Genomic DNA, 26,290 nt, shown 5'->3' on the forward strand with positions numbered 1-26,290 from the left:
CCGAGCTAAGGGACTCCGTCCTACAGTTAAGGTATTCACCGAACTACATAGGTTAACTCATCGAAAGGACGACGAGTATTGGTTCTTCCAGGCGAAGTCACATTGCGGGCTTTTTACCGATCTGCCCTCCTCCGTGAAGAATTGGAAGAATCGCTTCTTCATTCTAAGGAGCAAAATTTCGAACGGCTTTGAGGGCTTCCCTCGCAGCTGGCTGCACCAGGGCCCCTTACTTCTGAAGCGCATCACCCTAAATAGGGAAGAAGCCCTGATGGTGATGGAGCTGAAAGATCAGGCGGCCAGAGAGAAGTTCTCTTATTTGGATGCAGTGACTGCCGAACTGCATCACTGGACAATGGAGTTGATCACTGGCGAAGATCGCGGGCTTCAGCTCTCGGACCTCGGCATCGGTATTTTCTATATCTCAGATCTTTGGACCTTAGCAATCTCACTGACCTCTTCTTTGTGCAGGTATGGCAAGCGGCGAAGCTTCCAAGGAGAGCCTAAAGCGGAAGTTGGAGGTCTCTCGAAAAGTGCGGGAGATGAAGCGTTCCGAGCTGCTTCAAACGCCCAGTCATGATCCCAGGGAGATGTAAAGAGGCTCGTCTCAACCCTCGGGACCGCCGGTTATAGAAGTGGTCCGATCTCCTCCTCGCCAAGAAGAGCCGCCTCCACCTCAACCAGTCGCTTTGAGTGCGGAAGGGGGTCCTTCCCAACCTCCTGCGAGGACCCTTTCCCGTGGCGCTCAAGTTCTGATCCACTCGCTGGAGAAGAACCGGACTGTTCGGGAAAATCCGGGCTTGGCCAAGGTCTTGGGGGCCTCGATCTGCCTACAGGAGGATCAGGATAGGTTATCCCCGAACAGTCATGATGACATCCTAACTTGGACAATGAGCCTGAACGTGGAGAGTTTGGTGAACCAGCACATTGTTCGGGAGAAGGCTCACCGTCTGGGTAGGGAGGTCAAGAAGATGGGTCACGAAGTGGCTTCCCTCAGATCCCAACTATCATCCGCTCAGAACTACATATCTGAAATTGAGGGGCGAATGAAGTTCTATGAGGACAAGCTGGCCTAGCAAGCTCAAGTTCTGGCCGAGCGAGATCATGTTCTTAAAGAAGTTTGGGCGCTCCGAGCCGGTGAAGTTGCTCACCTCACTGAGGAGCTCAGAGCAAAAGAAGAAGAGGCGGTGACAAGGGAGGCCGGTGCTTATGTGAACGCTCATAGGGATCTCTTAGCCGAGCTCAGGAAGCGATATCCCGAGGAGGACTTCTCTTGGATGGTAGGTCTGGCTCCCCAGGACAAAGGTGAGGATAGTGAGGAGGAGGCTGAGGGTGAGAGAGGAAGCAAGCAAAATGTAGATCAGGCTGGGGGTGATCCTCCAGCCGAATGACTTGTATTTTAAATGAAATGAAAGTTCCCCTTTTGTTTAATGAACGGATGTGATCGGAAAATCTCTAAATTGCCTAAGTACTTGATTGTTTGAGCATATTAAAACAAGAACTAAAAGTGATTATTGATCTAAGTGTAAGAGGTCAAAAAACACAATAAGCATGAGATCGGCAGGGAACCAATGCTAAACGGGACTTGATTAAAATTGGAAATTTGACTTGAACATTTAAGATCGAGATCATCATTAAACCGGATCGAAACCTTAACTTTATTATTCCCAAACTTTTAAATGAGAGATCAGCAATAAGACTGGTGGCACGAAGGCCTAATGTTGGTTCAATCTCGTTTGACAAGAAAGATTGGAAATATAATTGACTGATCAGGGGACTTGACAATTGGTTTGAGAGATAGGTGAGGCTTTAAATGATATGGGAACTTAGTATTGATTAGATTCCTTTTGAGGAGAGATCGGAAATGTGGTTATTTGGCAAAGGGGAGACTATGTGTTGGGGATCGGCTTCAAAGTTTATTGGTTTTGAGGATCGGCCAAAATATGGTGTCGACAGACATCATCATGATGTCATAAAAAACTCACCCAACCAACCCAATGTTAACACATGGCATAAGTTTACTTAAATGAGACAAATGGGCTGGAAAAGGAACAAACAAAAAAAAAATTAGACTTCTTCTCCCTTTCTCCTTCCTTACGTGACATACCCACCATAGCCACATTTTCAAGCTTTTTCAAAGCTTGATTTCACTAGTTCTCACCCCACTAAACCCTAAACTCCCAACACAAAAAAGTGTTCTTGCATCTTGGAGATTCTTTTGGGAGCAAAAAGAAAAGGAAAACAAGAGCTTTAGCAAGTGGGAAAATCTCACTCCTTTAAGGTTAGTGACCTAACCATGAATTTTTCTTTAAATTCATGTTAAGAACTTTGAATATGTGTAAATTGCAAAGAAAAATTGTTGAATACCATTTGGATGGAAGCCCTAGATTCATGGCAGCCATGGTTAGGGTTTGTTTGTAGTGAGTTAATGAAGTTAAAAGACCATTATGACAGCCCACAATATATACCTGCTAAGTGGATTGATGAAATGCAAGTTAAATGCATGATTTGAGATGTTAAGGTTAGGGTTTGGGTATAAAATGGAGACTTGAATCATGTAATTATGAAAGTGAGTTTTAATAGTCAATTAGTGACTATTTGGTTATGTGTAAACAAGAAATGAGGTGGTTTGATTAGTGGGAATTGCAGTTGGTGTGGCTGCCCAAGGTGACCTGCAGAATTGGACTTGAGTCCGGCAGGTTTGTGCAGCCATAACTTAAATTGTAGATGTTCAATTGGTGCAAGGCCACTTGAACATGAAACTAAACACATAATGGAACAACTTTGGTGAAGAAACCGTGCCCATAAAACTAAACCAAGTAGACCAAAAACTTGCCTTAATTTGGGTGACCTGCAGTCTGTTTCTGCAGAATGACCACATGAACAGTGATTGTTCGTTTGGCCATAACTTAATATAGAAAGGTCCAATTGATGTGAAATTTTACCAGCAACAAGCTGAGATATAGACCAACAACTTTAATGAAGGAACCTAACCCAAGTTATGACCAAAACCTATCCAACAAGTGAGTTGCAGTCACTGTGCAGATATGGTCAGTTTAGAAAAATTTCAATCCGGCCAGTTGTGGTTTCTGAACCATAACTTGAGTTACAAAACTTCAAATTGAGTGATTCAAAAAAGGAAATTCAACTAGACAAAATAAGGAACAACTTTTATGTTGATCATTTTGCCAAATTCTCACTGCAAAATTGACCAATGGAATAGTAAAAATAAGGCATGAAAATTGAAAATTCTGCTTAATTAACATTAAGCTTAGAAATGGTATTGGCAACCAATACCAATAAATTTTAAATGCAAAATGTGGTATGTTGGGAGTATTAAAACCAATGTACCTATTGTCTATGCAAAAGTCAACATTTTGGTTGACTAATGAAGTGAATAGTAACACCAAAACTTGAAATTCAAAAATTGTAAAACTCAAAAGTGTAAAATGCCCTAGTATACCTAACAAGATTGGTTTGGATAGCTTGGCATGCTAATAGGGTTCTGTTAGCAGTACTACATATGGCTTCATGCCATTCTGTGTTTCATGGCTTACCATGCCATTTTGTGACAAAATAGCATTTGGCTATGTTATTTGAATTATTACACTTGGGTTTTAACGCCGCTAATTATTACAGCTTATTAGCTGTTCTGTTGCACACCGGGAGATACAATGTGACCGATGGTGTGATGGTCTGAGGTACTTAGTACTCAGTGCCAGTTTACCTATTTATCCAGTCCAGTCAATTAGTATGTGTTACTCGGGCAATGTTAATGAACCTTATCAAAATTTTAATCGTATAATAATGCAAATAATATCAGAAGTTAAGTCTATAAAAAATGTAAACACACATTATGCATCTTTATTTTATCATATTTTATTTTATTTTATTATTGTCACCACTAAACAGAATTGCTTAACGGGTCGCTTTTGCCATGCGCAGGTACTGGAGACCTAGCTGGGGAGCCTAGTAGAAATCAGACGGGGTGAGTCTTCAGAGCTGCATCCGGGGTCGTCACCTCACATCTACACTGCATATGGTAGGATATTAGGACTATAGGTGGCCCTTTGGTATTTTTGCATTTTCTACTAGTTTGGATTGTAACTATAAACTCCTGTAATTATGTATTAATGTAAATATATGAAATTTCATATTATTGAGATTTTCTGCATAATGTATATTGATAAATGAAATGTTGAGAATTATTTGTGAATATGCTTCAAGTGATGAAGTGAACAGAAAAGTTTTGAAAATAGTATTGTGATTTTGAGATTGACTTGAATGTGTATAATGGAGTTTGGATTTGGAAATTATTTTGGAAGAGTTTTTAAATAGGTTTAGAAGAACTGTTTTTCCAATTTACAGCCGGCACTCTGCCCGATTTTCTATAAAATTGAGGATAAATTCAGATTTATCAAAATTGAAAAATAAATGAATTATAAAGGGATAAATTGTAATAGAAACATAAATTGGTGCTCCGGCACACTGAGTGACATAACTTGCTCGGCTACACTGTAGACGAGTAAGGGGTGTCACATTTAGTGGTATCAGAGCATCGGTTTAGGCATTTCTGAGCCTAGATAGAGTGCATACCATTGCATTGCATTTGTAAGTGTTGAGGTGACACTGATGCAGTTCTGTTTGTTTTCTTATTTTGAATAGGATATGGATCCTGCTTCGCAAAGAGCAGTAGAGGAAGAGGTGGAGAGTCATGCTCCACCAAGGGCTGAGTCTGGGGGCAGGGGAGAACCTGCTCCACTAGTAGCTGAGGCACGTGCCCATCCTCAGTTTGCACTATTTCAACAAATAAATGAGTTTTATCGGCAAATGATGGGGGCAATTCCACCACCACAACCACAGCCACAACCTCCACCAGTACGACATAAATCGCATTTGGAGAAATTGAGGAAGCATAGGGCTGTGGACTTCTTTGGGAAGAGGGAAGATGATCCCATGGCCACAGAAAACTGGTTGGATAGAACCATCAGAGTGCTGAAACAACTAAACTGCACCCCGAGCGAGAACACGGTGGAGTCTTTGTGTCCCTACTTTAGGATGATGCATATCAATGGTGGGACACAGTAACCAGTGAGGTGCAACCTGAACGGATCACCTGGGAATTCTTCCTCACAGAGTTTAGGAAGAAATATATTAGTAAAGTGTATTTAGAAGAGCGAAGAAGAGAATTTATCGATGCAGAGCGAGCGGTTGTCGATGGTGAGTATGAGCATGAGTTTGTTAGACTGAGCAGATATGGGAGGGAGATAGTCCCTACAGAGGCAGAGAGGTGCCGAAGGTTTGAAGAAGGACTCAATGACAACATCAAAGTCATGATCACAGCATTGGAGATCACAGATTTTGCTAAGCTAGTAGATGCAGCATCAAAAGTGGAAAGGGTCAGAATCAATGAACAAAATAGAAGGGAAAGACAGCAGAAGAGGGGTCTGGGTCAGTCCAGTACATTTTCTGCTCCCAGTAAGAAGAGTAAGGGTCCTCCTACTCAGAGTTCAAGACCACCACAGGGTCAGGGTCAGTCTCAGGGGCCTAGACCACAATTCACACCTAGGAGAGGCCAATCCACACCATCAATAGGCAGCTCTCCAGGGATGGTGTTTAGGGGACCAGCCCCTACATCTTCTGCTTGTCAGTACTGTCAGAAGTGGCACAAGGGGGATTGTTGGCGAGTGACCGGTGCATGCTTACGGTGTGGATCGACAGAGCACTAGATCAAGAATTGTCCGAAGAGGACTACTACAGTTGCTCCAACACAAACTGACAGACCTGCTCCTACACCACAAAGGGGAAGGAAACCTGGTAAACCTGAGGCAGCTGGTCCATCACTGAGGCCTGCATTCGAGTCACCTGAGAGGCCAGACACTAGAATACCAGCCAGGGCCTATGCCATCAGAGCTCAGGAGGAGCAAGATGCCCCGGATGTCATCAAGGGTATGTTTTCCCTCTACAACACTTCTGTGCGTGCATTGGTGGATCCAGGATTCACTCATTCCTACATTTGCATCAAACTACCTGTAGAGAGGGGAGTTTCAGTAGAGGAGTGTGATCAAGACATTCTGGTCACAAACCCACTAGGCCACAGTGTGGTAGTGAATAAGGTGTATAAAGGTTGCCCGTTGAGGATTCAGGGGTATGAATTCTCAGCAGACCTAATTGAGTTGCCCTTCCATGAGTTTGACGTGATTTTGGGTATGGACTGGTTGTCACACCATCAGGCAATAGTTGATTGCAAATTGAAGAGAATTTTTCTGAAAACTTCTGAGGGTAATGAGATCACTGTTGTGGGTGAAAGGACAGATTTCCTGTCCAATGTCATCTCAGCCACAGTTGCAAGAAGATTGATGAGAAAAGGCTGTGAAGCTTACCTAGCACACGTGGTTGATACTAGGCAAGCTAAGCCAAACCTGTGTAATATACCCATAGTAAGAGACTTCCCAGATGTATTTCCTGAAGAGTTGCCTGGTTTACCACCAGAAAGGGAAGTCGAGTTTGCTATTGAGGTAATGCCGGGTACAACACCCATTTCCATTGCTCCTTATAGGATGGCACCCACTGAATTGAGGGAGTTGAAAACTCAGTTGCAAGAGTTGCTTGATAAGGGGTTCACATGCCCTCGTGTGTCACCATGGGGAGCTCCGGTGCTATTTGTGAAGAAGAAGGATGGAACCTTGAGATTGTGTATTGATTACCGACAGTTGAACAAAGTAACTGTGAAGAACAAATATCCATTGCCCAGAATCGATGATCTGTTTGATCAGTTGAAGGGAGCCGGTGTATTTTCAAAATTGATCTCAGATCAGGGTATCATCAGTTGAAGGTAAAGGATGCAGATGTGTCAAAAACTACATTCAAAACCCGATATGGACACTATGAATTTTTAGTGATGCAATTTGGTTTGACTAATGCACCAGTAGCATTTATGGACCTTATGAACCATATCTTCCATCCATACTTAGATCGGTTTGTAGTGGTCTTTATTGATGATATTATGGTGTATTCCAAGACCAGGGAAGAATATGATGAACATTTGAGGATTGTTCTGCAAACCCTGCGAGAAAAGGAGCTGTATGTTAAGTTGTCCAAGTGTGACTTCTGGATGAGTGAAATCTCTTTCCTTGGACACATACTATCATCAGAGGGGATTAAAGTAGATCCCAAAAAGATAGAAGCAGTGATGGAATGGAAGTCTCCCAGAAATACAACTGAGGTCAGAAGTTTCTTGGGGCTAGCTGGGTATTACAGAAGATTTGTGAAGGGGTTCTCTCTTATAGCTGCTCCAATGACCAAGTTGTTGCACAAGAATGTGAAATTTGGCTGGAACGATAAGTGCCAAGCCAGTTTTGAAAGACTGAAGGCTATGTTGATAAAAGCACCAGTGTTAACATAGCCAATGTCAGGAAAAGACTTTGTGGTCTATAGTGATGCCTCACATAATGGGCTAGGGTGTGTATTGATGCAGAGGGGAAAGTGGTCGCCTATGCTTCCAGGTAGTTAAGGCCACATGATCAGAACTACCCTACTCATGACCTGGAGTTAGCAGTAATTATCTTCGCACTGAAGATATGGAGGCATTATTTATATGGTGAAAAATGCTACATCTATACAGACCACAAGAGTCTAAAATATTTGCCAACCCAGAAGGAGCTCAATCTTAGACTGAGGCGATGGATTGAGTTCCTAAAGGACTATGATTATGTGATAGATTATCATCCTAGGAAGGCAAATGTAGTTGCTGATGCTTTGAGCAGGAAGTCCATCATAGCTTTAAGATCACTAAATGCCTGTCTGTCCTTAGCTCAAGATGGAGCTATTTTGCTTGAGTTGCAAGTGAGGCCAACCATGCTACAGCAGATACATGATGGGCAGAAGGTAGATGGAAAACTAATGGCCATTATGGGTAAAATTCCAGAGGGAAAGGAGACTGATTATGAGGTGAAAGTAGATGGGTGTCTGTACTACAGAGGAAGAGTATGTGTACCAGATGATGGGGAACTAAAGATTAGTATTCTGAAAGAAGCACACACTAGTGTTTATGCTATGCACCCGGAGAGCACAAAAATGTATAATGATTTGAAGCCTCATTATTGGTGGCCTGGTATGAAGAGGGATATAGCTGACTATGTGACTAAGTGTTTGACATGTCAGCAAGTCAAAGCAGAACATCAAGTTCCATCAAGATTGCTATAGCCTATAAGCATACCTGAATGGAAATGGGACCGAGTCACTATGGATTTTGTTAGTGGTCTACCTCTCACCCAAAGGAAGCATGATACAGTGTGGGTGATAGTGGATAGATTGACAAAGTCAGCACATTTTCTGTCAGTTAGGACTGACTACTCACTGGAGAAGCTAGCAGAATTGTATATCAGTGAAATAGTTAGACTGTATGGAATCCCACTTTCCATCATATCTGACCGAGACCCAAGGTTTACATCGAGATTCTGGAAAAAGTTGCAAGAAGCCTTGGGCACACAACTCCGCTTTAGCACGGCTTTTCATCCCCAGACGGATGGACAGTTAGAATAAGGAATCCAGGTAAACCTAAGAACTAATTGAATTTTCGCAATTAATAAATTGAAATGATAGTAACAATGTGAATTATGTGATGGATCCTGGAGGATATGCTAAGGAGTTGTGTCTTTGAGTTTGAGGGGAGTTAGGATAGATACCTCCCACTGGCAGAATTCGCATACAACAATAGCTATCAAGATAGCATCCAAATGGCTCCCTATGAAGCACTGTATGGGAGGAAATATAGAACTCCAGTGTGTTGGAGTGAATTGGGTGAAGATAAGCTGGTAGGACTAGACCTGGTGAAACAGACTGAGGAAAAAGTGAAGATAATCAAAGCTAACCTGAAGGTTGCCTCAGATAGATAGAAATCTTATGCCGACCTGAAGAGAAAAGAGATAGAGTATGCAGTTGGTGATAAAGTGTTTCTCAAAGTCTCACCATGGAAGAAAGTACTGAGATTTGAAAGAAAGGGTAAGTTAAGCCCTAGGTTCATCGGCCCATATGAAGTCATTGAACGTGTGGGACCAGTAGCCTATCGACTAGCTTTACCACCAGAACTGGATAAAATTCATAATGTATTCCATGTTTCCATGCTGAGAAGGTATCGCTCAGACCCTTCACATATCATTTCCATGGAAGAGATTGAAATCCAACCGGACTTGACATATCCAGAAGAACCTATATAGATCCCAGCTCGGGAAGTGAAGGAACTGAGAAATAAACAAATTCCACTGGTGAAAGTGCTTTGGAGGCACCACAACACTGAAGAGTCAACTTGGGAAAGTGGAGATAATGAGGCAACAGTTCCCTCAACTGTTTGCATTAGGTAAATTTTGAGGACGAAATTTTTATTAGACGGGAAGAGTTGTAACATTCTCATTTTAGCTAGTCCGTACAGTCTACGGTTTCGGTGACCAGTGTCAGTCCAGACAGCTAGAACGTTCAGAAAAAAAAAAAATTTTAAACTAAAGTAAGGAACCAAAAATTAACTCAAATATTAATAAGAAAAAAATTTAGGAAAAATTATAAAATAATTTTTGGGACTCCAGAGAAGGGTCATTGAGGTTCATATGGCATTAGAATGCCAAGAAAATACTTAAAAAAAATTTTCAATTGGTACAGACAATTTTGGCCCGTTAAGCCAAACGGAGGGCATTTTGGTCATTTCGTCTTCAGAGATGATTTTTGGGTCAACTTGTCAAGTTAAATAAATAATTTATATAACATAAAATATAAATAAATATAGTTAAAAATTTAATTGCAATTAAATAGACAACAAATATAGAGAAAATGAAAGAAAATGGATTTATGACATCATCATGATGTCATTAAAAACTCACCTAACCAACCCAATGTTGACACATGACATAAGTTTACTTAAAAGAGACAAATGGGCTGGAAAAGGAACAAAAAAAAAAAAAATCAGACTTCTTCTCCCTTTCTCCTTCCTTACGTGACATACCCACCATAGCCATTCAAGCTTTTTCAAAGCTTGATTTCACTAGTTCTCACCCCACTAAACCCTAAACTCCTAACACAAAAAAGAGTTCTTGCATCTTGGAGATTCTTTTGGGAGTAAAAAGAAGAGGAAAACAAGAGCTTTAGCAAGTGGAAAAATCTCACTCCTTTGAGGTTAGTGACCTAACCATGAATTTTTCTTTAAATTTATGTTAAGAACTTTGAATATGTGTAAATTACAAAGAAAAATTATTGAATACCATTTGGATGGAAACCATAGATTCATTGAAGCCATGGTTATGATTTCTTTGTAGTGAGTTAATGAAGTTAAAAGACCATTATGACAGCCCACAATATGTACCCACTAAGTGGATTGATGAAATGCAAGTTAAATGCATGATTTGAGATGTTAAGGTTAGGGTTTGGGTATAAAATGGAGACTTGAATCATGTAATTATGAAAGTAAGTTTTAATGGTTAATTAGTGACCATTTGGTTATGTGTAAACAAGAAATGAGGTGGTTTGATTAGTGGGAATTACAGTTGGTGTGGTTGCTCAAGGTGACCTGCAGAATTGGACTTGAGTCTAGCAGGTTTGGATAGCCATAACTTAAATTGTAGAGGTTCAATTTGTACAAGGCCAATTGGAAATAAAACTAGACACATAATGGCACAACTTTGGTGAAGAAACCATGCCCATAAAACCAAACCAAGTGGACCAAAAGCTTGCCTTAATCCGGGTGACCTGCAGTCTATTTCCGCAGAATGACTAAATGAACAGTGATTGTTCATTTGGCCATAACTCAATGTAGAAAGGTCCAATTGAACTGAAATTTTACCAAAAACAAGCTGAGATATAGACCAACAACTTTCATGTTGATCATTTTGCCAAATTCCCACTGCAAAATTGACCAATGGAATAGTAAAGATAAGGTATGAAAACTGAAAATTCTGCTTAATTAACATTAAGCTTAGAAATGGTATTGGCAACTAATACCAATAAATTTTAAATGCAAAATGTGGTATGTTGGGAGTATTAAAACCAATGTACCTATTGTCTATGCAAAAGTCAACATTTTTGTTGACTAATGAAGTGAATAGTAACACCAAAACTTGAAATTCAAAAATTGTAAAACTCAAAAGTTTAAAATGCCCTAGTATACCTAACAAGATTGGTTTGGATAGCTTAGCATGCCAATAGGGTTCTGTTAGCAGTACTGCATATGGCTTCATGCCATTTTGTGTTTCATGGCTTCCCATGCCATTCTGTGACATAATAGCCTTTGGCTATGTTATTTGAATTATTACACTTGGGTTTTAACCCCGATAATTATTATAGCTTATTAGCTGTTCTGTTGCACACCGGGAGACACAATGTGACCGATAGTGTGATGGTCTGAGGTACTTAGTACCCAGTACCGGTTTACCCGTTTATCCAATCCAGTCAATTAGTATGGGTTACTCGGGCAATGATAATAAACCTTACCAAATTTTAATCGAATAATAATGCAAATAATATCAGAAGTTAAGTCTACCAAAAACGTAAACACACACATTCTGCATATTTGTTTTATTTTATATTATTTTATATTATTTTATATTGTCACCACTAAGCAAAATTGCTTAGGGTGTCGCTTTTGCCACGCACAGGTACTGGAGACCTAGCTGGGGAGCTCAGCAGACATCAGACGGGGTGAGTCTTCAGAGCTGCATCTGGGGTCCAGAGTCACCTCACATCTGCGCTGCATATAGTAGGACATTAGGACTATAGGTGGCCCTTTGGTATTTTTGCATTTTGTACTAGTTTGGATTGTAACTATAAACTCTTGTAATTATGTATTAATGTAAATATATGAAATTTCATATTATTGAGATTTTCTGCATAATGTATGTTGATAAATGAAATGTTGAGAATTATTTGTGAATATGCTTCAAGTGATGAAGTGAATAGAAAAGTTTTGAAAATAGTATTGTGATTTTGAGATTGACTTGAATGTGTATAATGGAGTTTGGATTTGGAAATTATTTTGGAAGTGTTTTTAAACAGGTTCAGAAGAACTGTTTTTCCAATTTACAACCGGCACTCTGCTGGATTTTCTATAAAATTGCGAATAAATTCAGATTTATCAAAATTGAAAAATAAATGAATTATAAAGGTATAAATTATAATAGAAACATAAATTGTTGCTCTGGCACACTGAGTGACATAACTTGCTCGGCTACACTGTAGACAGGTAAGGGGTGTCACAAGCTAAGTGGGCAATCTGAATCTGCCACAGCCATTGTTCCCTTCTCTGGTCAAGCGACTAGGCCAAAATAAGCACAAGCGTCGACCACGAGGAAAGAAAATCTACCGGTGGATGAACTACCATCAATTTTAGAAGCAGCCGAACTCCAATTTATTAGTCAAGAATTTAATCTTCGGATCGATTCCTTTAAGCTAATAAGATGTCACGCGGGTCTTCGAGCCGATCACTTCTTCAACGAGACCGACTGGATCATGGTGTATGAAGAACAACTAAAAGCCAGGCTTCGGTTCCCGCTTGATGAATTTTATAAGGCCGTTCTGAAGTTTCATCATGTCTGCATAGCCCAGGTGCATCCGAACTATTAGCGAACCTTGGTAGCCTTCAAGGGTCTTTGTTGAGCTAAGAAACTAGAGCCCATGGTGAAGGTTTTTGTCGAATTACATAGGCTCGCCCAACGAAAAGATGACGAATATTGGTTCTTCCAAGCTAAGCCGAATTGTGGGCTCTTTACCGATCTCCCTTCCTCACTAAAGAATTGGAGAGATCGATTCTTCATACTTAGGAGCAAGGATCCGAATGGTTTTAAGGGTATCCCACGTAATTGGAATTACATGGTCCCCAAGGTGCCCAAGAAGATCACTCTGAACAAAGACGAGGATGCCATGGTGAAGGAGTTTAAAGATCAGGCGACTACTTATAAGTATTCATGTTTAGATGTTATCATGGCCGAGCTAAAATGGTGAATGATGCAGTTGATCGCCTGTGAGGATTACGAGCTGCAACTCTCTGACCTCGGTCCCTTGATCAGTATAATCCAGATCCTTAGTCTCTTAATCTTAGTGAACTCACTAACTTGTTCTTTGTGCAGGTATGGCGGGAGGCGAGGCTGTAAAAGAAAGCCATAAGTGAAAGAGGGAGCTCACCCGGAAGGTATGAGAGATAAAGAAGCTATTATAGCTACGGCTGTTGCTCAGATGCCAAGAAGGGACTTGGTAGAAGTATCAAGCTCTCCTTTTTGACCTCCAAAGCAGCTAACTTTGGAAGTAGAGGTCATCACTTCTCCACCTCGACTGGTTAAATCTCCACCTCCTTCGGTTTCCTCAAGTGCAAAAGGAGGGTCTTCTGGACTAGCCGTTAGGATGCTTTCCCGAGGTGCTCAGGTCCTCCTTTAATCGTTGGAAAAGAATTGCTCAGTTCAAGGCAATCCTGATCTGGCCATGGTCCTGGGCGCTACCATCTATTTTCAAGAAGATCGGAATAGGATGGCCCAAGATAGCATTGACAATCTCTTAACTAAGATGATGAGCTTGGGTTTGGAGGCTATGCGAACCAGTATGTGATCAGAGAGAAGGCTCATCTCCTAAGACGGGAGATTATTAAAGTGGTTCAGGATGTAGCAGTCGCCAAGGCCCAGCTCTCAACTGCCAATGATCATATTGTTAAGTTGGAAGATCGGGTGAAGTATTGGGAAGAAAGGATAGCTGAACTGGAGCGAGAACTCAAATAATCTTGGGCTTGCTGATCTGCCAATCTCGCTCAATTTACTAAAGAAATCAAGGTGAAGGAGGAAGAGGCCCTGGCGAGAGAGGTCGGTTCCTATGTAAATGCTCATAGTGATCTTTTGGCTGAACTCCTGAAGCGTTATCCTGAAAAGGACTTCTCCTGGATGGAGAAACTTGCCCCAGAAGTTGAAGATGGGAGTGAGGGAGAGCCTGAGAGAGGGGAGGGAGAAGATATTGAAAATGTAGCTGAAGAGCAAGTTGGAGAAGACCCTCCTGCCGAATAACTTGTATAATTTTCTTTGAGAATGAATTTCTATTTCCTTATTGATCAGTTCTTGATGAGGTTGGAAAAATACCAAACTAAGAATGAATGAGCTTTAATTCAATTCCCAATTAATTAGATGAGTTCAATCACAAATCTTAAGATCAGTTATCAAACATGACTGCTTAAAGAGATCGGTAAACATTAACGGAAAAAATGAGGTTAGGAAACCCTTGGAAATACATAATTTGATACCAAGTCTTGGTCCAATTTTGCTATGTTCAGGCTCACTTAGAGATCGGATAAGATATTAACTTGGTTAGATATTTGAACAATGTGAGTGAGATCTAATCCTAAAACTACCTAAAAGTACCCGAAGTTTGGAGTGAGGGGATCGAAAAACTAAATGCAGACTAATAGCTCGGCAATCGATCAAAACATACCAAATAAACATAGAGATCGAAAAGTCCTCTATTTGTTCATGAGATCGGATTGACTCTAAATTTGTTATTCATTTGGAAACAAGTTATTGTGGGTTCGGAGAAAATGATTTGAGGTCAAGTAAGTGGTAGAGATCGGACAAAATGCCTACAAGGGAGGTCAGCTGAAATGCGAATTGTGATTAAAGATCAGCCCAAAATATGTTGTCTACAGCTGCCCCTCTTTACATATTTTCTATTAGGGAGAATAAAATTCTCTCATATGGAAATTATGTAAAGACATAGAACCATATTTTAGGTAGGTGAAATGCTAGAATTAACTTGGGTCTTAAACCTTAGCGTTGGTCAATGCTGAAAGGTAAAATCAACTTAGGTCTAGAATCTAGAGGTTGATGGAAGGAAATTAAAATGTTGAAAATTAAAATCAACTTGGATCTTGAATCTAGTTGATGATAGGAAATTAAAATATGAAAATCAACTTGGATCTTGAATCTAGAGGTTGATGACATGAAATTAAAATCTGAAAATTAAAATCAACTTGGATCTTGAATCTAGAGGTTGACGATAAGAAATTAAAATGCTAAAAATTAAAATCAACTTGGATCTTGAATCCAGAGGTTGACGATAAGAAATTAAAATCATTTTGGATCTTGAATCCAGGGGTTGATAAAATAAAATTAAAATCAACTTGGATCTTGAACCCAAAGGTTGATAACATGAAATTAAAACGCTGAAAATTAAAATCAACTTGGATCTTGAATCCAGAGGTTGATAACAGGAAATTAAAATCAACTTGGGTCTTGAACCTAGAGGTTGATGGCATGAAATTAAAATACTGAAAATTAAAGTCAACTTGGATCTTAAACTCAGAGGTTGATAACAGGAAATTAAAATCAACTTGGGTCTTAAACCTAGAGGTTGATAACAAGAAATTAAATTCAACTTGGATCTTGAATCTAGAGGTTGATAAGAAATTAAAATCAACTTGGATCTTGAATCCAGAGGTTGATAACAGAAAATTAAAATCAACTTGGGTCTTGACCAGAGGTTGATGATAAGAAATTAAAATCAACTTGGATCTTAAATCCAGGGGTTGATATCAAGAAATTAAAATCAACTTAGATCTTGAATCCAGAGGTTGATAATAGGAAATTAAAATCAACTTGGGTCTTGAACTCAGAGGTTGATGATAAGAAATTAAAATCAACTTGGATCTTGAATCCAGAGGTTGATAATACAAAATTAAAATCAACTTGGGTCTTGAACTCAGAGGTTGATAACAGGATATGAAAATCAACTTGGGTCTTGAACCCAGAGGTTGATGACAAGAAATTAAAATCAACTTGGATCTTGAATCCAGAGGTTGATAACAGGAAATTAAAATCAACTTGGATCTTGAATCCAGGGGTTGATAACAGAAAATTAAAATTAACTTGGGTTTTAAACCCAGAGGTTGATGACAAGAAATTAAGATCAACTTGGATCTTCAATCCAGAGGTTGATAACAAGAAATTAAAATCAACTTGGATCTTGAATCCAAAGGTTAACTTGAGTCTTAAACCCAGAGATTGATAACAGGAAATTAAAATCAACTTGGGTCTTGAACCCAGAGGTTGAAGACAAGAGATTAAAATCAACTTGGATCTTGCTTAACCAACTGTTGTAGATAAGTTTTATGTATGTACCTTTAATGCTCACAAAGCAAATCTGATGCAAGGTATTTATCCGAGCAAAGTTTACTTAACAAGATCCCATAGATAAACGATTAATGGAAAGGTCGGAACGAGTCCCAAGGCTTGGCCTATGATTTCCTCCAAGCACCCTTTTTTATTTAGCTCCTTTTTTTTTCACTCACTTTTTCAAGGCGCCCTTTTGGGTTTTCACCCTTCACTCATTTTGCAGAAAGCGCCCTTGCGGGTTTTCGCCTTGTTTCTCACATTTTGCTGGAAGCGCTCTTCCGGGTTTTCGCTCTTAGATACATCAGTTGCCTGATAATTGTTTACCTTCCTGCAAATCTCAAAATAAAGTATATGAAGTTACCTGTGTTTAAATTCTCATCTTATAAGAAAGCTTTCAACAAATTAATTACACATAAACCAAGGTAGATGAGATATGCATAAATTTATTCATGGCATAAGAAGATAATCATACTACGGTTTTATGATCGAAAGAATAAAGATACAATTTTTAAAGAAAAGGGTACAAGGATAAATCTTACAAATGCCCTTAGTTAACTTTGAAATCCCTAAATCGCCAGCATTCCAAGTGACCTTCTGAAAAGTGTTTTGTTTAACTTATTATCTCTTGATCTCGAGCCCCTCCTTATTTCTATACCGTTTTCGACTAGAAGCACCCTTTCGGGTTTTCACTCCTTTTTTTTTTTTTTTTTTTCGAGGCGCCCTTTCGGGTTTTCACCCTTCACTCATTTTGCAGAAAAGCTCCCTTACGGTTTTCGCCTCCTTTCTCATATTTTGCTAAGAGCGCCCTTTCCGGTTTTCACCCCCATCCTTCTTTTTTTTTTTTATGCATAATATCTTTTTGCGGCATCTGGATTCACTGGCCTTGGCAATTCTTCCCCATCCATGTGAGTTAAGATCAGTGCACTGCCAGAAAATGCTTTCTTAACCATATAAGGTCCTTCGTAAGTTGGTGACTACTTGCCCTGGGGATCGCTTTGATTTGGGAGGATCTTCTTTAAAACTAGATCTCTTGATTGGAATTCGCACGGGCGTACGTTTTTATCAAATGTTCTAGCCATTCTTCTTTGGTATAACTGCCCATGGCATACTACTGTTAGCCTTTTCTCATCCATCAAATTCAGCTGATCTAACCTTGATCGAACCCATTCTGTCTCATCCAATTCTGCCTCTTTTAGAATCCTTAAGGAAGGAATTTCCACTTCTATTGGCAAAACAGCTTCCATCCCATAAACCAGCGAATATGGAGTTGCCCCAGTCGATGTCCTTACAGAGGTTCGATAGGCATGAAGGGCGAAGGGAAGCATATTATGCCAATCTTTATAAGTGATAGTCATTTTTTTGATTATTCGCTTAAGATTTTTATTGGCAACTTCCATAGCTCCATTCATCTGGGATCGGTATGGTGATGGATTGAGATGCCAAATCTTATACTGGTCACACAACTTCTGAATCTTCAGACCATTTAAATTCTTAGCATTGTCAGTGATAATCTCATCGGGAAGACCATACCGGCAGACAATATTATTCTTAAGGAACTTCAGAAATGTGTTTTGAGTGATGAGAGCATATGAGGTAGCTTCAACCTATTTAGTAAAGTAATCAATGGCCACTAAAATGAACCTATGTCCATTGGATGCTTTTGGATTAATTGGGCCAATTACATCGATGCCCCACATTGCAAAAGGCCATGGCAACACAAGATTATAGAGCTGATAAAGTGGGACATTTATCTGATCAGCATAAATTTGGCATTTGTGATATTTTCGGAAGTACTCGATGGAATCCTTTTCCAAAGTGGTCCATAAGTAACCCCGCCTTAAGATCTACTTAGCCATTATATACCCATTGCTATGAGTAGCACAATTCCCTTCATAGATCTCAAAAAGAATTCTCTTTGCTTCTTTTGCATTCACGCATCTTAATAACTCACCGTTGGAGCTTCTCTTGTACAAGATTTTACCATTGGGGAAGTATCCTAACGCTAACCTTCTGATCATTCTTCTTTCGTTTCTACTTGCCTCAGGAGGGTATTCTTTATTTTTTTTGTACACCTGAATATCATGATACCAGGGTTTGTCATCCATTTCTTCTTCAATCATAAAGCAGTATACTGGCTCACTCCTTACTTTAATTTATAATAACTGCGTTATCTGCCCTTCTTCTATCTGAGTCATCACGACTAAAGTAGTTAAGGCATCTGCAAATTGCTTCTTATCACGGCTTAGGTGAGTGAAGGAAATCTCTTCAAATTTCTTGATTAGTTTGAGCAGATATTTTTGATATGGGATTAGTTTTGGGTCTTTGGTTTGCCATACCCCTTTGACTTGGTAAATGATCAGAGCTGAATCCCCATACACCTCTAATTTCTTTATCTTCATTTCAATGCCAGCCTGTAAGCCACTCACGCAAGCTTCATACTCTGTTACATTATTAGTATAGCCAAATCTTAGCTTAACAGCTATTGGGAAATGTTTTCCATCTGGGGCTACTAGCACTGCCCCAATCCTATTTCCGGATAAATTGACTGCTCTGTCAAAATACATTTCCTACACGTCATCTATTCCTTCCACATCATTACCTATTGCATTAATATACTCATCTGGGAACTCGAAATCCAGAGCCTCATAATCATTGATTGGGTTTTCAGCTAGGAGATCAGCTATCACACTTCCTTTTACTGCTTTTCTTGTCATATAGACAATGTCATATTGAGAAAGTATAACCTGCCATTTTGCTATTCTTCCAGGTATGAACAGGCTTTCAAATATGTACTTGATTGGATCCATTCTGGAGATGAGCCATGTTTTATGATTCAACATGTAATGTTTGAGTTAATTCGCTGTCCACGCCAACGCACAATAGGTTTTTCCCAGGAATGAGTATCTTAACTCACATTCATTGAATTTCTTGCTTAAATAGTAAATGGCTCTTTCCTTCCTCCCAGTGTCATCATGTTGTCCTAGAACACAACCCATTGAGCTTTACTGTGCTGCCATATACAAAATTAACAGCCTACCCATCACTGGAGGAACCAATATTGGCAGATTTGATAAGTACTGCTTACTTTTCAAAAGCTTCTTGATAAGCTTGATCCCACTTGGCAGTATTGTTCTTTTTGAGTAACTTGAAAATGGGTTCAGCCTTGGCTGTGAGATTAGAGATGAATCTTGAAATGTAGTTTCAATTTTCCCAAGAAACTACGCACATCCCTTTTCGTCTTTGAGGGTGGCATTTCTTGAATGGCTCGAACTTTGTCTGGATCCACTTCTATTCCTTTCTCACTCACTATAAATCCCAGCAACTTTCTTGATCTTACCCCAAACACACATTTAGCTGGGTTTAGCTTTAGTCGATGCTTTCTGAGCCTTTCGAATACTCTTCTTAATATCCGTACATGGCTTTCTGTCCCTCTGGATTTAATGATCATGTTATCCATGTAAACTTCCACTTCATTATACATCATGTCATGGAATAATGTGACCATATCATGTTGGTAGGTAGCCCCTACGTTCTTTAGCCCAAAGGGCATCACGTGGTAGCCAAAGACTCCCCACTGGGTGATAAAGGTAGTCTTTTCTTTCTCGTCATTATCCATCAAAATCTGATTATACCCGGAGGCTCCATCAATACATGAACATCTCCCCAATCCTACAGCATTGTCCACTAGCACATCTATATGTGAGAGAGGGAAATCATCTTTCAAACTCGCCTTATTAAGGTCTCTATAGTCAACACATACCCTTACCCCACCATCCTTCTTCATTACAGGGATGACATTAGCTACCCATTCAGGGTATTTTACCACTTCGAGGAGTTCAGCATCGTATTGCTCTTTAACTTCATCCCTGACCTTGAGCAGTGCATTAGGGTTCATTATCCTCAATTTTTGTTTAACTGGGAACGTCCCAGGAATTAAGGGAATTTTATATGTGACTATTTGGGGATCCAAACCCCGCATATCATCGTAACCCTGAGAAAATACGTCGATCAATTCCTTTAGCAACTGGATCATGTCTTCTAATTCTTCGTTATTCACAATTTTGAGTTCCCTTTTATTTTCCTCTGTCCCTAAATTTAAGGTACTCATTTCATCTCCACAGGGTACTAGAGTGGGTTCATTTGCTTCTTACTACTCGTTCACAGACTCTTCTTCGGAATCACTTGTGTCAGTGGCGATTATGGGACTCTCAAAGTTAACATAAAGAATTTTAGAGTTAATTGGATTATTATGGCTGAGCTGGTCAATGGACTTGAAGAAATGAAAATGGAGTATATTAAAGGATAGATTTTAAGAATGAACTTTTAAAAGAAAATATTGGACACAGAACTTGGAAAGTGCGCTATTAATTTGTTAATCATTTTATCATAAGAAAAAGTCCATTTACAGAATTACACTTGTCACCATGGACAGAGTAATCAAGTGTTGGTAACAAAATATACTTTACTCGAAATAAAGCATAGGGATATCCTTGGCTTCCTAATTATCAAGATCTTGCCCCTCAACAGTCAGTGAGATCAGCATTTCGGATGTGGGATCTAGCTGTAGGACATTGATAGATAGCTCTGAGGGAGACTCTTCATCTTCTTCTTCTATGTTTTCAATGATTGGCCTAGTGAAAACATTTGCAACTTTCAAAACATTTTTCATCATTTTGAGTGATTTGTCAAATCTCTGATCCCTGAGCATGTTTCTCATCCAGAACCTTTCCGTCAGTCAAAGCATCTTCCTCATATCCCAGCCCAGAACGACCATTTCTCTAAGTAGCTGACACGGCTTCGATAAATCCTTGCAATGTAGTGCCTAATCCCTTGCCCTTTACATAGCCATTTTTCAGCATCACCTTTGCAACCATGATTGTAGCTCCCCCATCTCCCAGGGCCGTTTCTTATAATTCCAATGCTTGGAACGAACTCTCTAAGGATCGTTCGGTTATTTCCACATAAGGAACTGACTGGGGCTTAGTGACTAGCATAGCTTCTTCCCCTCTCACCGTAATGATTTTGCCACCCATGACATATTTGATCCTCTGGTGTAGAGTTGAGGGCACCGCATTTGCCAAATGGATCCAGGGTCTTCCTAATAGCATAGTGTATGCTAGTTCAATATCCATTACCTGGAATATAACATTAAAAGTACATGCCCCAATTTGGAGTGGCAAATCAATGTCTCCTAGTACATCTCTTTTTGTGCCGTTGAATGCCCTCACAATCATGGCACTTTGGCGCACCCCTAATGGGTCTACAGGGAGTTTTGCCAGGGTTGCATTAGGCAAAACATTAAGCATTGAGCTATTGTCAGTCAAGACTTTAGTGACCATACATCCTTTACACTTAACTGTCACATGTAGAGTTTTGGTATGCTTAAAGCTAGCCGGGTCTATTTCATCTTCTGAGAAAGCGATGAAATTGGATGCCTGGATTTGTCTAACTATCTTCTCAAATTGTCCCTTTGTGACATCAGGGGTTACAAAGGCCTGATCTAAAACCCTCTGTAAGGCGATGCACTTCTGAGCTCAATATTAATGATAGCAAGGAGATTCAAGCAGGTGTTTTCTTTAACTATTCGATTACATCATACTCACTCTGCTTCATGATTTGCAATAACAGTTAGTCTTCCTCTTGCTTTTCACTGGACTCTCCTTTCTCTACCACTTTCCCCCCTTTTTCTACATTCATGGGCGACTCTCCTGCCTCTACTTTCCCTTTATTTTTCTTTTCATCAGTGCCATAACACCTCCCACTCCTAGTGATGAATTCTACTTCTTGATTTGGTAGGGATGAATCATTTGTTAGGACAAGTTTTAGTGTGAATTGGAGAGCAGTATCATTGGAAGGGCCCACATAGGTCATTTTAAAGTGAGCATGGGGGGTGAAACATGTTTTAGGGGTTGTAATGGGTTGAGTGTAGGTATGGTTGAGGGTAGGACTAGAAGTGTTACTAGACAAACTTTATGTGAAGACTTGGAAGTTATAATTCCAAGGTACAATATGAGTATTAGTAACGGGCAGTTGTAGTGGGGTTTGTATGACTATTAGGGGCGGTACTGGTGGTGTTTGTGTGGTAGGTGCAGAAAAAACTATTCTTGGGGCAAAACTCGAGGTGTTTTCACCAAATCTAGCTGTATTTACTTCATCTTCAATTTTTGACTTTCGCTGACACCTCAAGATTTTGAGTGATAGCATTCTCAAAATTTCTTCCTTGAATTCATTATAGCTTTCTAGCTCATGGTCAATTACCCCATTATGGCAGGGACATCCTGGGCTGGGCTGGCCTATCTCAGAGTTGGATCCTTGTGGGCTTATATACCCCTCTTATGTTACCATGATGAAAATTTCATTAAAATATGGGATCAACTGATTCATTCCCAGAATAAAATTCTCATCAACGAGCTTTGCCTTGTTTACAACATTCCCTTTCCCCGAGTTATGGTTGGGCAATGGGTTTGAAGTCACATTAGGAGCAAAATTATTTCCTTCAATTTTTAACCACCCATTCCTGATCAGGGACTGCACCCTTCCTTGGAGTGCTCCACAATTATTAGTTGAATGTCCCACAGTTACACCATGATATTCACATTTGGCATTAACATCATACCACCTTGGATATGGTGGTTGAACAGGGTCTAGGGGAATGGGCACTATCTGATTAATGCCCAACAAGTATCGATAAGTTTCAATGAGTGGGAGAGGGAGTGGTAGATCAGGATTCCTTGATGGTCTTGGGCCTAGTTGAGGAGCAGGTGTTCTATACTGAGAGGGTTGAGCAGGTGATCTAAGATGGTAAGCAGCTTGGGGTGGATGTTGTCGACAAGGGTGAGGGTAATTTGGAAAAGGGGGAAGAACATTCACCACCATTGGGCTTTGAGTGGGAGGGTATGGGCGAAAGTTGTTTTGTAGAAGGTGCGATGAGTGAGTTTGTTTGGAAATGGCATACGCACCCTCTTCTCTCCTTTTCCTAAAATTACTGGTCTTTTTCGAAGAATTTTCCCCTACCACTTCCTGCAATCGTTCTGACCTGAAATTTGCCTCAATTCTTTCCCCAGTCTGAATGATATCGGAAAAGCTATTGGATGTATTCCCAATCATTAAGTTAAAATACGAGGCCTTCAGGGTCTTAATAAACAAAGAGCATAGTTCATTATTCGTCACTGGAGGATAAACCTCAGCTGTCTTTTCTCTCCATCTCTGCGCATACTCCTTAAAGATCTCCCTTTCTTTTTGCACCAGATTTTAGAGGTCTCTTCGTATGGGGGCAACATCACAATTAAATTTATATTGCTTGAGGAAAGAATCTGCCAAATCCTTCCAAGAGCATAATTTACTCCTATCCAATTGTATGCGCCAACGCAAGGCTGCTTCAGAGAGGCTTTCATGAAATAAATGTACTAAAAGTCTGTTGTCTTCTATAAGAGTGGACATCTTGGCTATGTAAGTGGCCAAGTGGATGCGGGGGTCTGAGTTTCCACTGTATTTGTCAAATTTTGGGGCTTTGAATTTTGGTGGTACCACTACATCTGGTACCAATCTCAATGAAGACACATCAACTGAGCCATATATATTCAACCCTTCAATAGCTCTCATTCTTTCCTCTAGAGCGGATAATTTCTGTAACACCCTTACTTACAAGTCTGTACATTCTACTGTTTCAGTAACCAATGTCTGTCCGGACAGCTAGAATGACTGGAACTATGTGAAAACTAGAGTGAGGAGTCATAAAGAAACCAAATAAGTGTAAGAAAAATTAAGGAAAAATTTTAGAAATGAAATACAATAAAGTCAAATGAGCCGGTGCCCCGGTAATGGGTGACCCTAATGGGAAGTTGCTGTCTTCACAGCTAGTAGCCCTAAACCTGAAGGAAAATTCGTGAAATAATATTTGGAACTCCAGAAAAGAGTCATTGAGGTTTGAATGGCATTAGAATTCCAAGAAAATGCTTAGAAAAATTTTTAAATTAATACAGAAAATTTTTGTCTGTTAAGCCAAACGGAGGGCATTTTGGTCATTTCTCCTTCAGAGAAAATTTTTGACCGACTTGTCCATTTAAGTAAGTGAATTATATGACATAAAATATGAATAAATATTGCTAAAAATTAAATTGAAAATGAGTAGAAAAGAAAAGAAAAGAAAATGAATAAAAATTAGAATTATGGCATAAGATGATGTCATTTAACATGCCTCCACCAATCACAATGCAATAAGCTTTCTTAAAATAATTGAAAGAGATAAAAATCAAAGAAAAAGAAAAATCATATTTTCCTTCTTCTTCTTTAGCTTGCCTAGACACTTCCATGAGCCTTCCACCATTGATGAATTTTTGAGCTTTATTTCCTTCCTTATCTCACCCTATACCTGCTAGTTGTCTTCATAAAAATTAATCCTAGCACCTTGAACAATCCCTAGGCAACAAAAAGGAAGGGAAACCAAGAAGTTTATGAAGCTTGGGGTTAGCTTTCAAAGAGGTTAGTGCTATTTCTCTTTACTTTCTCTTTAGATTTCATGTTGGGAGCATGAATTGAGTTAGAAATTTAAGGAATTGAAGTGAATTATGGCTTTGAATTTGAGGTTGGGTATGCTGCCTCATAGGACCTGCAGGGCTGGATATGAGTCCAGCAAGTTTGGGCAGCTGTAACTTGAGTGCTGTAGGTTCAATTAGTGCAAGACCAATTGGACATGCAACTAGACACGTAATGGTACAACTTTGGTGAAGAAACCTTTCCCAGAAAACAAACTTAGAATACACTAAAAATTGACCAAATCCGGGTAACCAACCTGCTAGTCCTGGAAATTGACCAAATAAATAGTGTTTGTTCATTTAGCCATAACTCAGTGTAGAAATGTCCAAATGACCTAAATTTTATATCATTAAAAAGCTTAGACAATTTAGAACAACTTTCATGAAGAACACTAACTCAAATTCTGAATCTAACCAATTCAAATTACTAGTCCAAGTTAGGACACCAAATCTGGTATAACCAAATTTACCCAGAAAATCTGGGTAAGGACCAATCCGGCTAGTTATGGTATTTAGGCCATAACTTGAGCTAAAAAACTCCAAATGGAGTGATTCAAAAAGGGAATTAATGAAGACACATAAAGGAACAATTTTTATGAAGAAAGTTTTATCAAAATTCTACTGTAGCAAGGTGCAATGGAATAGTAAACTTGGAACTCAAATTCTGAAAAATTGAAATAAAACCTAGGAGGCTAGGAATTGAGTTTGGCAATCAATGCCAACAAAAATAAAATAAAAAATGTGGTATCTTGGTGAATTTAGGCTCAACAAATTTATTATAAATAAAAAATTCAACCTTTGAATGGAAATGGTCAAATGAATAGTAACCACTAAATTATGTGAAGTAGAAAATCAAACTATAAGCACCATTGTAGTTATTAATATAGAATGTGGTTGGTAAATTGTGAATGGTGAATTTGAGTGACACTAGGATTTAAGGAAAATTGAGCTAAATTTGAAATCCATGAAATATTCATGGATTACTTGAAATATGAATGATAATTCACCTAAATCATGAGGAATAGATAGTTAGGGCTTATATACTCATTACAAATAGAATTCATGATACATTAGTAATACAATTGGAAATATGAAATTGTAATTAGCATAAGTGAATTGTCAAATGTATAAATGAGATGAAGTCAACATGAGGAATTATGTTTCATTATAATTAGAACAATAATAATAGCCTACCCAATAAGTGATACAAGAGAGGAATTAAGGTGAATTATGAATACTTATTCTAATCATGAGGAAAAAGAGAAATTAAAATTAATACATAAATAAGTTTGTATCTCAACTATATTGCTAGGGAAAATTTAATTTTCAGTTATGGACCTCATAATATATTCATAATACAACTGAAAATATAAAATGTGAATTATATATATATGGACTATTAAATATGAAAATGAGGCGAAATTATCACTAGGGCTTATGCCTCTTTTGTAACTAGAAATTAATACGTTACATAATTAATGGCATATGAGAAATAAAAAGAATGTTTTGAGCACAATAGTACATGAGAACCATTATTGTGAATTGTGATCAACACAAATGATATAATAAATGAATGTATAAATTATGATAAATGCATAATTTATGTAAAATTGTATTCTAAAAATTTATATTTCTGTT

The sequence above is a fragment of the Hevea brasiliensis genome, chromosome 15 (genome assembly GCF_030052815.1).
Source record: "Hevea brasiliensis isolate MT/VB/25A 57/8 chromosome 15, ASM3005281v1, whole genome shotgun sequence".
Classification (NCBI taxonomy): Eukaryota; Viridiplantae; Streptophyta; class Magnoliopsida; order Malpighiales; family Euphorbiaceae; genus Hevea; species Hevea brasiliensis.